This window comes from Lissotriton vulgaris, chromosome 12 (assembly GCF_964263255.1).
Source record: "Lissotriton vulgaris chromosome 12, aLisVul1.2, whole genome shotgun sequence".
Classification (NCBI taxonomy): domain Eukaryota; kingdom Metazoa; phylum Chordata; class Amphibia; order Caudata; family Salamandridae; genus Lissotriton; species Lissotriton vulgaris.
This window is the reverse complement of record NC_141700.1, coordinates 279995552-280010959: the sequence shown is the minus strand read 5'-3', so window position 1 is coordinate 280010959 and position 15408 is coordinate 279995552. Positions and strand designations below refer to the sequence as shown.

At 46.6% G+C, this 15408-nt stretch overlaps 1 protein-coding gene across 2 annotated transcripts in view; it reads left to right on the top strand.

Annotated features, from left to right (window-relative positions):
- LOC147673963 (NACHT, LRR and PYD domains-containing protein 12-like) overlaps window positions 1-15408 on the top strand; it is a 658153-nt gene that overhangs the window by 276518 nt on the left and 366227 nt on the right. The window lies entirely within an intron of this gene.

Below are 15408 nucleotides of genomic sequence, written 5' to 3'. Positions count from 1 at the left end.
GATGACATCTGCAACTGGGAAAGCTGAAATGTTCACAAGAGTTCAATCACGTTTCATGATATGGGACGATGTTTGAGGGGCCAGAATTCCATTGACCAAGTTCACAGCAGAGTGTTCTGGCAAATAATGACCATTGATGAGCAAGGAAAATACTGTCATAAATCCAATCGACATGGAGAGGAAAATCAGGGTAAGTACCAACCAGATGTAGGCCCATGGCGGGACCAGGTAATAAGAAAAGCTCGCTTTGTCCCCAAAATACCCGCTTGCACCCATGTTCACCAAAGGTGGCAGTGCAGCATCAGCTTGTTGTTGTCAAGGACTTGTTGGCACTTCACTTTGGGACTCATCCGCAGGGTAAGTATACGCGACTTCGTCGTTAGATGAGGATGCAGAACCGGCAAAAGGTCAAGAGTAGTGTTAATTTCACCCTCAGTGATACGTTGATTAGTCGAAGAGGATGAATTCACTGGATTCAAAGAAATAGCATTGCAAGAAACTGCTGAAGTTACACTATTCAGAATTGGCCAGACGGTGCAGTTTGACATTGTCAACTGAAATGTATCTGTTATTTTTGTGACCAGGCAAAGATTCTAGAATTACTGTACGAGTAGCCTTCAATCCAAGTACTGGAATCGGTGTACGATACGAAGGACCAGATTAATTTTTGTTTTCCAGCTTTTCTCGTACCAGATCTCCAGTCTTAGGAAGCCAGCCTGCGACCTGAATCAGCAGTGCTGTATCATTGGAAGAGGGCAAATGTTCAGTTGCATAGCTGTCATGGGTCTTTTGTGGGCCCTATAACATAGTTAGATGATTATCTACGTCAAAGGTTGCGGCAGCCACCACAACATCTAGACCATCAAGGTCTGGCACAAACATTTCAATGCCAAAGAGCTTTTTGTATGGGGTCCACCCACCCAGAGATCTTCGAAGGAGATCATTTAGTGCACGTTGAACTCCATACAAATGGGCCTGCCAGTTCCTGCTGTACCTAAGACCCTAGCTGTCAAAGATTGCTTTAAGTCACGGATCATTTTCTTCACTATAGAATTGCCCTCAGGCCTGTATGGAGATGAAAACTGCACCAGCACCCCCATCGAATTCATCGCGTTCCTGAAGCTTTAGAGTCAAACGCCGGACCTTGGTCAGAATGGAAGGTGCCACAGGCAAACATCCAGACAAAGACACACAAACCTCTAATGACATTTCGGGTGTCAACACTACGTTGTGGCCATACCCAGTGGAATCTAGAGCACGAAGCAACTGCAACAATAATATATTTATATGCAGTATCAGAAGACAATGGACCACAATGATCAAGATATACACAGCCAAATGGCTGATTGGAAAATACATAGCTGTGTTTTTGGTGGGTGTGAGACCGTAGATGGTTTGATTTGCTGACAAATGTCACATGAAAGTACATAATTACGGGTTTGTTTATATAAAACCACACCACCAACAATGTTGCTGTAAAATAGAGATAGTTGCAGACACCATGGCATGTGCAGAAGCCATGCCTTTGTGTGCGGCAATGGAATCATTAAAGCAAGTCTCCGGTCCATGTTGGGAATCAACCGATCCCCAACCGACAGAATTTTAGCATAAGGAACTTGTTCAGGAGATAAATGATAAGAATACTTTGAAGGGAAGCCCTGCAAATAAGCAGTGCCATCCTCTCATAGCAGCTGTAGCTGCCAAAATGTAATTATCTATCTTAGTCATGGACCTTGTAACTAATGCAACGGAACACGTGACTTCTGCAGCTTTGGCTGCCTCATCAGCCAAAGAATTACCAACAGCATGCGCTTCCACACGCTGATGGCCAAGAGTATGTATAACCTGTGTGAGAGGCAGACATTTTTTAAGTTCCACCACTCAAACCCAAAGCATTTTATGCTTTATTGCGCTGCCTTTAGACTCTCGATAGTCCTTCTGAGACCAACAGAACAAGTTGTCATTAAAAGACTGAACACAGTAGTAAGAATCGCATACAATAAGAGTATTCACATTTGGATCAGTAAACTCGAGAGCTAGAACAAGAGCACGCAGCTCTGCCAATTGCGCTGTACAGTCCCCAAGTGCCTGTGTATGCACTATAGAAGACTTAAATTCTCCATTTACAATTGTACCAGCCACAATAGCGCAAGCTGCTGAATAAGCATGTTTTGAACGATGGCTGGTTGAGCTGAGTCATAGGTATAAATGATACATTTGTACTCATCCAAAGGAAGCAACGACAACGGAGGAGGATGAACATGTCATACTGTAAAAACTCCTGTGTCTGAAGAGCAGGATCAAAGATAAAGGTAACATTAGCCAATGTAAAAGAAGTAGCCCATTGTATCCAACGGGGATGTAGTGCCTTAGAGTTGGATACACTTGCCTTAGTCACTGCTTCTAAAGCAGGGAGAGGCGTGACCATAATAATGCGTTTTACTTGCACCAGCGAGCGTTCTTTCAGGATCGCCATTTGGTCTGCCGTCAAAACTTTTTCTATTAAGAAAATGGGGTCTAACCCAGAGAAAGTCAAAGGACCTGGGTATCAAATAGTATAGTAAACAAGGTGGTCCTAGACATAATTTAGTCAAAACCTTAAATGTAGCACTCTTTTGATTTTTAGTTTCGTACGGGACTTAATCCTGAAAAATAAAATAAATAACAAAGCATACAAACAGCCAAATGCGTGTCTAATCTTATTAATGATACCCAAAGTAATTCTGAACACAAAATTATCTGGGGCAATATAAATTTGCAATTTATTTACATTATATATATATTTCAAAGCATTGCTGGGGCGTTGTCTCACTGTAATGTAGGCCCCCCCCCTCCGTCAACCCCGTCCTGAGGAAGACCCATAGCTGAGGTGTTGATCCTCCCTCTACAGCGCAAGGGTCGAAACGTCGATGATCTCCCCAATTTTGGAGCCTGCACCCCTGTTTTTTCCAACCCCCAAAACCCCCCCTAAGACTACACTAAATCCTAGGAAAAGATCCGTGGGGCAGGCCTTCCACTTTTGCTAAGAGAATATAACCTTAGCCTTTGTAAAAAGTATTAGTTTTTCCTTTGAAACTTTTTTCAATTCCTTTCCTCTCTTCACTTGAGCACTTACCTTTGTACCTTCTACTGCACTTGGCAGCAACCCCCTACTTTTTTCTGCTTTGAAATATATATATAATGTAAATAAATTGCTAATTTATATTGCCCCAGATAATTTTGTGTTCAGAATTACTTTGGGTATCATTAATAAGATTAGACACGCATTTGGCTGTTTGTATGCTTTGTTCTTTATTTTATTTTTCAGGATTAAGGGCCAGATGTAGGTGGCCAAATACCAGTCGGTAATGGCCGATTTCGGCCGTTATCGACCGGTATTTGGAGTTTCAGATGTAGGGAGCCTTAAAATTACTGATTCGGTAAATTTACAGATTCGGTAAATTTACTGATTCTGTAAATTACTGAATCTGTAAATTTACCGAATCAGTAATTTGTGATATAGGTGGCACTGAAAACAGTGCCACAGACCCTTCAGAATTTGTTATTTACCATCAAATACTATTTGATGGTAAATAACGAATTCCTGTGTACATGCACATCTGTGCATGTACACCTTTGCCATGTGGCACACATACATGCCCTAAGGGCATGTATATGTGTCACATGGCACACAAGCCTGAATCAGGGGTGCAACAGGGTGTCAAAGTGACACCCTGTCCCCCTTATCAATTCGGTAATTTTACCGAATCGATATTTACCGATTCAGTAATTGCCATTGGTTCCTATGGGCCTCAAGGCCCATAGGAATCAATGGCAATTACCGAATCGGTAAATACCGATTCAGTAATTACCGAATGTTACAGATTCGTTAAATAATTCGGTATAAATACCTACATAGCATTTACCGATTTGTAAATACCGAATTGGTAAAATTCGTTTTTTACGAATCGGTAAATACTAATTTCCTACATCGGGCCCTAAGTCCCGTACGAAACTAAAAATCAAAAGAGTGCTACATTTAATGTTTTGACTAAATTATGTCTAGGACCACCTTGTTTACTATACTGTCAAAACTTTTTCAACATTTGAAAATCGCATTTCAGCCGATGTGTACAAATATACTTTGTATGCAATAGGTACTGTGTCCCCCTCATTGAAAGTCAAGTAAGTGAAAGCCACCGCCCCAGTACTATATGTATCACCAGGTTCATGGTATTATCATGCGTCAACAAGACGTTAGTCGCAAGCAGATCTGACAGTTAAGATTGCACACTACTGGTATGTTCTGAAAGCCAACTGGCAAAAAAATATGTTGGTTGTATCAACACATAAAGCGGTTTCATACGCTGGGCATAATCGGGGATGTAAGTCCTCCCGAAATTCAAAAATCCCAGCAAAGACTGAAGTTTCTTCAGTGTAGACGGAGGTTGCAATTGTGCACACTTCTCCAGAAAGTGGGGGGCTAGGCCCCTACACTCATTATTGAGCTCATAGCCCAAAAAGAGCACTGCAAAACAAGCGATTTGTGATTTTGCAAAATTTAATTTGTATCCATAGCCGCCAAAAGACAGAATAATTTGGTCGACCCAGACAAGATGCTTCATTAGTTCATTGTCCGTCAGATAAATATCATCAACGTACGAGAACGCATCAGGGTCTATGCTGTGTAACAAAGACACAACACGTGCAGCGAAAGCCCCGGGGCTATTCTTATACCCCATAGGAAAGACGTACATTTTTTCTGATTTCCAACGGCGGTAAATGCCGTTAAGTCACGGCTCTCAGGAGCCAAGTTGTGACTATAGAAACCATTGGATATATCCAGTGTAGTTTTGTATTTCTTATGAATAAGACTGTTCACTAGCACAGAGCTATGTGTATTCTGTACCCCAAATGTACGACAATGACTATTCAAATTTTGATAATCCAATACAATATGAACCATCAGGTTTTGTTTCCGGAAAAAGAGTACTATTCATCAGTGATACGCATGTTTCAATCACTCCTTGATACTCCAACTGAGTTATAATGTCACAAACAGGAGCCTTAGCCTCTCTTCTGATTGGCATAGACTGTAACAGTATCTCATGTGCCATTGAATCTCTATCCCAGCCCACCTGATTACGGTACACCGCCGGGGCAAGGGCCAAAGCCCACTCTGATGTGTAAGCTTTTGCATGTTTCTCAGGGACAAAACACGGAAAACTCAGAAGTATCACATCCTCCCTTCTAGAAGCGCCTAGCACAAAAGGTGGAGGCCAATCTGCCTCTGCCAACAAAATGTCATATGAAGAGGTGAGATTTTCCCAGAAATCCGTCATGATTGTAAATGTACATCACCTTCAATTTGGAAGACAATTTCATAGAGCCTATCTGGGCGGGTAACTTGTATATCTACTGTTTCTACCTTAATAATGCATCAGTTGCTCTTGCCTCCAGTAAGGGACGCAGCTCCTCCCGCAGAGTCACTGCCCATGTTCAGTCGAGAAGCTGCGTTCTCACCGTCTGAGGCATACTTCGCTGTTAAAGCAGCAACTTTTTTCTTCTGATACAGGGGTCTAAAAAGAAGCAGATCCTCTTTGACTTTAACGTCAAACTGTCAAGGTTGAGCCAGTCCCTGTTGTGTGGTCGGACCTTTGCCATGATCCTGGCGTTCCCCACCCTTGACTTGAGAGCCGATGTGTCCAGTAAAGAAAGAGGAGAGCGCTGATCAAGTACTTGAAATCTATCAGGAGTCTTAATTTTCATGTGGTCGCGCAGTGCATAAGTACGCTCAGAAGACTCAGTTGTCAGTGAACCAGCACCTGAACCCTGTTTCTGTTGTTGCTGCCTGGTTTTTTATTTCACCAGTTCCTTTTAGGAAAGAACGGGCACCCATCTTTATAATTCTGGGTTTTTTGTTGAATTTGAGCTTGAGTTTGTGTTTGAGTAAAAGGCTTAATTCTGAGACAATTGCGCCCTAAGGTTTTATAAGCTTTAGCAACAATCTTTGGCAATTCACTCTGTTTGTCTGCTTCAGCCACAGTCTCCAAGCGTTACGCCACTTGCAAGCTCACAGCATCACCCTAAACATTAGCAAGGATCCAATCACTAACAATGTCGAACGCACCCACCAGACTCATTCCCAATTCCAGGGCCGCTTCAGCCCCATGTTCATCTTGAACACGTTTAATCATGGAACGTAGAACAGTCATTGAGGGGCTGCCGAAACACATTGAATATACTGCCGCTTACACTCTACCGCAAGTGTTACAATCAACTAACTCGGGAGCCAGGCCTTTGGGCAGACTCATTGTCAGGATCCTGTGTTTCTCCCAGGAGTGGTATTTGGAAAAACAACTTTGAGTTGTCCAAATTTTTCAGCCAGCCAATAAGGAAGTTTCTCTTATTTGCGTACGCTGGCCCATCACAGAATTAATCATTAATGGACTGATGATTACACCACCAGGTGCAGGTTATTGCGCAGCAACACCAAGTGGTCCCACCTGGATGTTGTGCGACATGAATGAATAATAAGCTCTATGTATACGTATTAACAAAGTATGCAATACTCGTAGCTCTGCAACTTTAGCATTAAGATAATTTGTGTGTGGGGTATACTCAGCCAAAATGGACCAAGTGGTCCCATCAATCGATAAGGGGCCTAACCGGACTGGTGTTATAGGGTATGGAAGGGTGCCATTAAACCATATTGTGTGTTGCCAAGCTGTTAACGGAACCTCAAGAGATCTATGAGGTAGCTATTTCTGCGATACTGCGGTGGCAGTATACTTGTGAAACACATTATGTGTCCCATCGACTGCCAGAAAGGTGACCCTAGTATAACATACATCAAAGCGGTAAGCTGCATCCGCTTCAACAACAAAAATAAGCGCAACACCAGCATCAGGGACTCCATATTGAGCCAAATAAGCTTTGACTGGTGCTCAATTCGTAGGAGATATTGCAACCGCCATAATCAATAGTAGGAAAACAGCTTATGTGTGGCAGCGCAATAACGGGTTAATAAGAAAGAGAAAGACCTTTTAAAATCCAACCTTGAAAAACCTATAAAATATCACAATATAGGAGGCTACACTGTCACAACTGTCTCCGGAAACAGAAGTGAGGGAATTGTGGACAAGCACTACTCAGGAGTCTCGCAGATAAGAACCAGACGGATGAATGACATTACAACGCATGCTTTTACCACGCATGCTGTTATGACGCAAGTATTACAACGCATACCTTTACAACGCATTACACTTTGGGGTGCTGGATAGTGAATAGTATAATTTACTATTCCAACTCCAGTCCCCGTGGACACTAGGGAAGGTGTTGGATAGTAAATTAAACTATTCCTTATCCTAGAGCGCCCCCAGTGTAATGCGTTGTAATGGTATTTGTTGTAATGCCTGCGTTGTAAAAGCACTGCGTGGTAAAAGTTGCGTCGTAAAGGATGTTCCCCGAACCAGACCAAACATTGGCGTCACCGTGTTGCGGGGATTCTGCACATACCCAGAACTATGCACAGGAAAACAGAGCCTCCGTATACAGGGGTTGTACCTTCCTACTACCTTAGTACCCAAAATCCCAAAACCTACTAGCTATAGTGTCTCATTCGTTCTAATACATAATCATAAAGCTGCAAATGAGTAGACAACAAAACACTCCCGACTCTCACTGGAATCGCGTTAACAAGACACATCCTTTCGCTCACTCACTCGTACGTGTCCACAATAGGAATTGTCAGAGTCACTGTTATAGTTACAAATGTTTATTTTAACTATTGTGCTCTATAGTGTAGTATACGAGCCACTACCAGGAGAGAAATGCATAAAGCTAACACAGTTAGCATTGTTACAATTCCATAGAATATAAAGAGGGATGTTATCATTTACAGACAGTGGAAAAAGGACTATAAGGCCTACCCACCCTCCCCTTGGTAAGGTTGAGTTTTGTTTTATAAAGGAATATCTCTGGTTTTGTCAGCAGACCCCATACCTTAGTACCTAGATGGAAGTTTTACATCATAGGAATGGCATAGCTCTCCTCCCTGGAAAGGACCCTCTCTAAGTGTGTGATTTAAACAATATGCATCCCCGTAATATCAAAGCACGAGTTTCGAGCAGTGCAGCTGTATTAGCATGTTTTGGCTAGGTGCTAGGGACTGACCAGAACAGAATAACAAGGGGCATTGTTTATCGACCTTGCACATTGTGTCCAGACGAAACTCCAGGAACTAGCAGAGAACGTGAAAAGCCGACAGTTCTCAAGTGAAAGGTATAAACAGAGTCTTGCAAAATAAAGTCATGTAGTAACATTCATCATGTCCTCAGAGCTCATGTTAACTTAGCAATGTCAAAACTGACCCTAAAGGCCATATAACACCATCTGCTTCGGCACATAGAAATAGCAAGAGTAACAGCCAGTCCCTATTTCTTGGGCTGGTACCCGCTTTAGGGCTCCCTTCTTGGAGCAAAATTGACTAATGCTTCTCTGAGAGCTGGTCAGATGTACATGGGAGATGTGGTGGGTTAAAATGTAATAGCAGGTTCTGAACTCATTTTTTTACGATTTGGAGGACACATCCGTTGGTTGTCATATTTTGCCTGCCCTGGAGATATATTCGGATCCTGCCTCCAACCGGATCGCCATGAGCCATTAAGGGCAAACTAATGTGGCTTGGAGTGCAAAACAGATCACCTATGCACACTCTCGTAGATAAATTGAATATGTCAAAGTGGACATAGAAAGCAAAGGACACAAAGCCTATTAATAACATTCAAAATAACAGATCTTGTCCTCGGAGTAGGTTGTTCCAACAGTTGTGTCTTTAATTTTCAACAGAGACCAGCCGACACATGTTTCGTCGCATAGGGGATTGTTTCCCGCGACTCCTCAGGGCTCAAAATACAAAGAGTGTCGTTGCGTGAGTCGCTCTGTCGGTGATAATTCCGACCCGACAGGGCCCAGGACTTGTAGGAGGGTAATGGAAGTTGTTCCAGAGTTCTCAATCTCCCAGGAGACAAAGATGCTGGGGAAAGGGTATCGAATGAGTATCAAAGAAAAACTCCAGAGAGAGGTATGGCAATTCCGGGATGTGTTTCGTAAGAACACTAATGTTAAATTTCAAGCCGCTGTTGTGTGAGACGACGATGTAGATAAAGAACGCCTTCTAAATTCGAAGGTCTTTGGAACACAGACGGGTGCATCTGGAACCGGTTACTTGTAATGGGGCTTGGAGGTGGATGCTAGAGGGGGCAGGGGATTGACAAGTTTGCTGCCCTTGATGATGTGGACATTGTCTGCTTGATCCCCACCCCTGATCCCTAATGGACAGGGTTGCTTGTTGCATGGGTGGTAGGTCTTAATGCGTGCTGTATGCTTTTCAACGAAGGTATCCTCAAAAGAGGCAAAATTGTTGAGGGTAATGTCTCATAGAGGTTGAAATCTGAGGGAACTGCCCTGGCCTGGCTTTCTTTAAAGCACTACCAACATTTTCCCACTGAACTGGCCTTCATGCCAATTGGCGCGACCCATCACTGCATATTTATTAAAGAGGCTTCCACATCCCTAGACAAGCCTTTGGATCACATCCAAGCATCCTGCTGAAGTACTACTTGCTCTGTAATGTCCAGCCCAGAGCAGATAATCTCATTTGCTCCATCTAGAACATCCTGGATGCTTTGAGCCAAACTAGCTTGAAATTCTTTGGGGACTGCAGCAAGATCCAACCAACTGTGTCCCATAAGGCCTGGGTATATCTTTCCAGCAGGCATCTGGCATTAGCTGACCAGAGGGCAAGGTCGGCTGAGGGAGACATAAGCTTCCCAGATGACTCAATTAGTTATGACTCTCTTTCAGGGGGAGTAGCGAGGAAAGAACTGGAGCTCACCCCACTCGTGGAAGCTTGAATCACCATACTCAGATCCTCATTAAATAGGAGTAAAGGCTCTGATGAGATTTGTTCCACTTGTAAGACCTCAGTTAGAACAATAATTTTCACTTCTATAGTGGCTAATTGCAAGTCTAAAACTTCGGCCACTTATCTCACCAATATGGTGACGGAGCACTTTTTTCTGTCAGTTCTGTTGGTGGTCCAGTGGGGGCTGCAACACAACCCAGTGTCTGCGAAAGTATCCAACCCACCTGCCTATTGTAAGTCCAGACATACATTGTCATCCTCATTATTGTGGGGAAAACACTCTCACTCATCACCATTGTCATCCCCAAAGACTGGTTGGCTCTTTTGAGAGTCCAAACCGAAAAGCTGATGGAGCACTGGAGTTTGACTCCAAGTTAGAGGCTTAATTCCGTCTGAATTGGAATGAACCCATGGACTGGTGCATCGGTACAGTGTCAAGAAGGCACCTCGATTGGGGCTGTAATGGATTTGACTTGGAGGCTAGGATGATAGGGATGGAGTCATCCTATGGCGCTGGTGAAGTCGGTACCAGCATGGATATCTTAAGTACCATTGTGGGTTTTAATGTCTGATTAAAAATTACTCTAACGTAGGAGTCGACATGTCAGTTGTAACCTGGTTGGAGGTCTCCTCAGATTCTTGGGGCCTGAAGGCATGCCAAAGGGTACTAGAAGCGTACTGAAATTTTGCAACATGACCTCTTTGAAGGCCATATTCTGTTGTGTTGCTGCTGATGGACACTGAAACTCTGGGTTCATCTGGATCAGTTGCGAGATCAACTCTTCAGCAAGGAACCAAGAGCAGGACTGTGATACATCAGGGCGTCCATGCGACTTCTTTGATTGAACTTTTGTATACTTCCATTCGGATTTCGAACTACGGGAAGATTTGAACCCTAACGACAACCTGTCATAAAAAAAGTCCTCGACCTCTGGAACAAGTCTGTAACTGTGACTTCCCAGTTTTGCTTCATGGTCTCGATTCACCTTTAGGTTCAAGAGGGCACACTTCTTTTTTTTAACCATATTTTTATTAACATTTGCATCATACAGGTGATACGGGTAGGGATTGCATTTTTAACACAATACATAGCAAGGTGATATTCTTAAGGCAATCGTGTATATAAAACTTGATGCGTTATTATAGATCAGTTGCCTCTTGCACCAATGAGTCAAATAGCACAGATGCATGCATCGTTGTGAACCCAGTCTAAACCCTGTGTCTTGGATAGTTTCAAAATCCCTTGAACTCTCTCCCGACCCTCTCCCATTTTTCTGGACAGCCTCTGCCCTGACACATCACCTGCTCGCCATTCTGACACCAATCTGAATCAGACATCCATTCCCCAATAGACAGGGGCACCTCTTCCCCCTCTTCCCCATGCCGGTCTACATTTTGCTTGGCCACTCCGGCCGCTAGTGTCACTCAGATGTTTTGATAACTAGGCCTGGGTTCTTCCCCTGATATGTAGCATTAACTCCTTCGTACTCAACAGCACTGTACTGGACGTAACCTGGGTCATTACCTTAGTGACTTTTGCCCAAAATGTCTGAATCTGAGGGCATGCCCATAGAATATGGAAAATTGTAGTTTCCTGGCAACATCCGCATAAGCATTGCAGGGACTCTGCCCTCCCAACCTGAAACAGGACTGTCCTGGAATAGTAGGATCTATGCAGGATCCTAAATTTGATCAAATGGAATGTGGCCCTGATCGAGATTTCCCTTGGTAAGTGTACCAGTATGTCTGGAGAGTTATTAAGTTAATTCCTGTAGACCAGTGAGATTTCCTTGCTTGGCATGGGGTCATCCAATAGCCAGTCTTCCAGAGAAGACAATCTAGCAGGATGTCCCCTCTTGTAGATAACGCCCTATTGCAAGGTGTCAGCTCGTGTTGACTTCCTAAGAAGTACACTGATGGTAAATGGGTCAAGTAGCGTAAAGCTACAGAGCTCGATCTAAGATGCTCTCCTTCCTCAATCAAAAGCAGAAGTCCTGCACATCTGTCCCTGTGCCTAATACAAAAGACAAAGTCACACCCTTAACGGGTCACATGGTACATTATCCTGTGAACACCTTCTTTATGTAACTTTCCACAAAGTCCAATTAATTTTACAGTTCTGTCCACCAACCTTGGTTCCCAGGTTTCACTAGGCACGGAAGGAGTCCTCTCTTCTCTCTATCCGAGCTCCTCAAAGACATTCTTTTCCTCCCATGTATCTTCTGAAATCTAAAATAACAAGATCAACTTCCTGCACCTGCAGTATGGGAGAAAAGAAAACTTTCTACACACATACGTTTTAATTAGCTCCTGACCTAAGAGCAAATGAGAAATTAAATCTTTAAGAAAAACAAAAGTTAGTCATACTTGCTGGCTAACCTAAGAACGTTCTTTAATGTGCACTCCTTACACAGGCCTATATATGAATCTTATAAAAGTAAATAAATGTGATTACCTCCTCGTTAGTCTTCCTCGCCACATGATTTACATAGTGAGCATCAGCTCCACGACAGAACCCTCCAAAGCAAAAAAAAGCCTCCCACCCCTCCCAACATGGCCGACCAGTCCCACCTGACCTCTATAAGAGGCGGGCCGGCCCAACCAACAGCCTGTTTTTTTTGTTCTGCGCGATTCTCTCCAGAGGCGCTGTACAGGTAAGATGGGCCGGCGTGAGCTGGCCCTTGGGTTTTAGGGTTGAGGACCTGCTCTAGCGGTCCCTGGTGCCTTTTGCCTGTGAATCCCCCCCCCCTCTTCCTTCCCCCGGTCCTAAGGGGGCCGGTTAGGTGCTGCTCTAGCGTGCCATGGGTTTACAGGGGGGGGGGGGTGGCCGGGGATGTGGGGTGTTGGTACATTCCCGTGTTCTCCCCAGGTCGTTACTGATGGGCCCTGGCCACTATGTGGGCTTTTGGGTCCTGCGCAGCAGACGCCCATCGTGTGAAGTGTTTCATGTACTCCTGGGCTCGAGCTGCTCCCCTGTTTTGGTCATGACGTCCAGTCACAAGTGGAAAATAATCACATTAACTAGACTGGAGTATCGAAAACACTTGCCAGTGAGTTGCCAGGTGTGTTTTACAGGGCACAAGTGTGGTCTGACGGTATCCCAGTGATATGACACTAAAAGTGCTATTTAAGACTGCTGTGTTTTGTGCAACTGAACTGCCTTGTGCCTGGCTTTCCGCCTGGAGTTGCGCTCTACCTTCTGTCCACGGGTGGACATGTGCGCTGGCTGCGTTGGCCGGCTCTGGGCTTCCGTTGAAGTAGCTCAGTTGTAGAGCGCGACGTGCTGGGGGCCTTGCCTGGGGCGGCAGTGCTTCGGCAAGGCGTGGGACACGCAGCGTGTGTTTCCCGGCATCTAGGCTGTGTGTCGCTAGGTCACGCACTCACAGGGGTACACTGCATTTGAAATTCGGAGGCGGGCTCGGTCTTACCTCACATGTCGGCGGGTCCTCGGATCCGGGGCCGGATGCCCTCCTCCTGCTTCTCGAGCTCGCGGCGCTGCCGCCTCCCTTCGTAAGATTTGGCCCCTACGGGCCGCGGCGGTTTGCCGAGTTGGTGTTAGCTCCGAACGCCCCCTGCCCCTCGGGGGCGGGGTTTGGTTACCACCAGGTGCGTCCGAGGATTTCTTTCGTCGGTCTTACCCGGCATTCTCCTGCTGGCGCTGCGATTTGGACGCAGCGTGCACGGCGCGTCTGTCTCCTTCTCGGAGGGCATTTTCATTTTTTTGGGGGCAACACTGGCGCGATGTCATTGCCGTTTCGCAGATGTTTTGTGTGTCCGGCCCAGTATTGTCTGGCTGTAGCATGCAACACAGAGTGTAGTGATCGTGTTGTTTGAGGTGGATTATTGCCATATGCTATTGTATTATGACCAGCTTCACTGTGCTACACTGGCACGACCTAGGGGTGCGCGGTGGGACGTGGGGTCGGATCCCTTGTGTCTGTTTTCCCTTTCTGGCGCCCTGGCTCGCCCTGGGCCGTCAGGTTGCACCGGACTCGAGTGAGTTTGAGGGCTGGGTGGCTGTGCCTTCTGGTCTCCTTGGGGAGGCGGGGGATTCCTTCTGTCCCCATCTACGGGGTCTCCCTGTTTGGCGGCGCTAGCCCTTCTGGCCTTGCGCGGCGGGGTCCCTTGGCCCCTCCTCGCCTCGTCTACCCCTTGACCAGTGGGGGAGTGTGGCCCGATGGTTGGTGCAGCAGACCCGGGGGCTGGTCGGGCCCGGGCCCTGAAGTGAGCTCCAGTGGCGCAATCGGTTGGCGCGCGGTACTTATACAGCAGTACTTGCACTGAGCCATGCCGAGGTTGGGAGTACGAGCCTCACCTGGAGCAGCTGATTGGTTTTCATAACCAATTTCACTAAAAGTGAAGATTAGACGCAGAATAAAGACGGCTCTTGTCAGAGAGTCTTTGCTTCTTTTTAAACGCCTCTGTGCCTATTCCACTCCTGGAGTCACGTTCTGCGGCTCTGAGCAATAGCTTGCTTTTTCTCCACAACGGCCCCCGCCATGCTTCAGAGGCCTGGCCTCCGCCTTGGGGGTGTCCGGGGATGGACGCCTCAGGGAGTTTGCCAGGAGGGGGTCCTCAACAGCTTTTGTGCGAGCGCCCTGGGCCCTTGCGGGTGTGTTGTGTGCTATGTTTGTGCAGTGTTACGCTTCTGTGCAGTTCGGCATGGCCCCTGCACAGGGAGGTCACGCAAGTGCGTGATTCGTTCCACGTTATGGCTTGAATTTCCCTCTGCCGGCGGCGGCATGTCTCCGGACTCCCTTCCTCTGCCTGCGTCCGTTGTGATGGGCGTTGGGGAGGTGGGCTTTGTCACCCTTCCCACTCTGAGGGCCGCAAGGCTGGCTCGGCCGTCTGGTCTGGCTGCGTCCTTGTCGGCGGTGACGGCGTTTTCAACGAATGTCCTACTCGGGCTGTCTCCGGCCTTTTCATTGGGGCCCGCTCCCCCGGGCGCGGCCTTCCTTCGGACTCCCCGTCCGCCTGTGGGTGTGGGCGTCCCGCCCTGGCTGGGGTGGGGTCCTTCGGCCTTTCCGCCCGAGATCAGTCTTCACGGGGTGCGTTCGGGTTTGACTTCCGGGCCCGAGTTTCGGCTCTTCCCGGTCTTGTACTGGTACTGCCGCTCCCTTTTTTTTCACCCCTAGGCCTGGCTTTCGGCCCTCTCACTCCTGGGGGGGGGAGGGGGCTGTTGCCTCCGTTGCGTCCCGTCTTAAAGGGGCGCAGCTGTCCCGGTTCTTGCGCTCTTCGGGCCTTGCTGGCCGGTGTCCGGTCTTGCGGACTCTCCGCGGGGTCCCTCCTTCTCGACGGGTTGGGGGGGCCTGCTCCTTCCTTTGTCTCGCCTGTTGGTTTTTTCGGGGACCTGGAGTCGGCCTGTGGGGCCGGCCGGCGAGTGGGGGTTCCCTCTCTCAGTTGCGGGTACTTCCGTTGGACTTGCCTTCCGGCCCGGGGGTGGGAGCTGTGCTCCTGGCCCGCCTGGTGGATGTTCTTCGCCGGGTGTGGGTCTTGTTGCT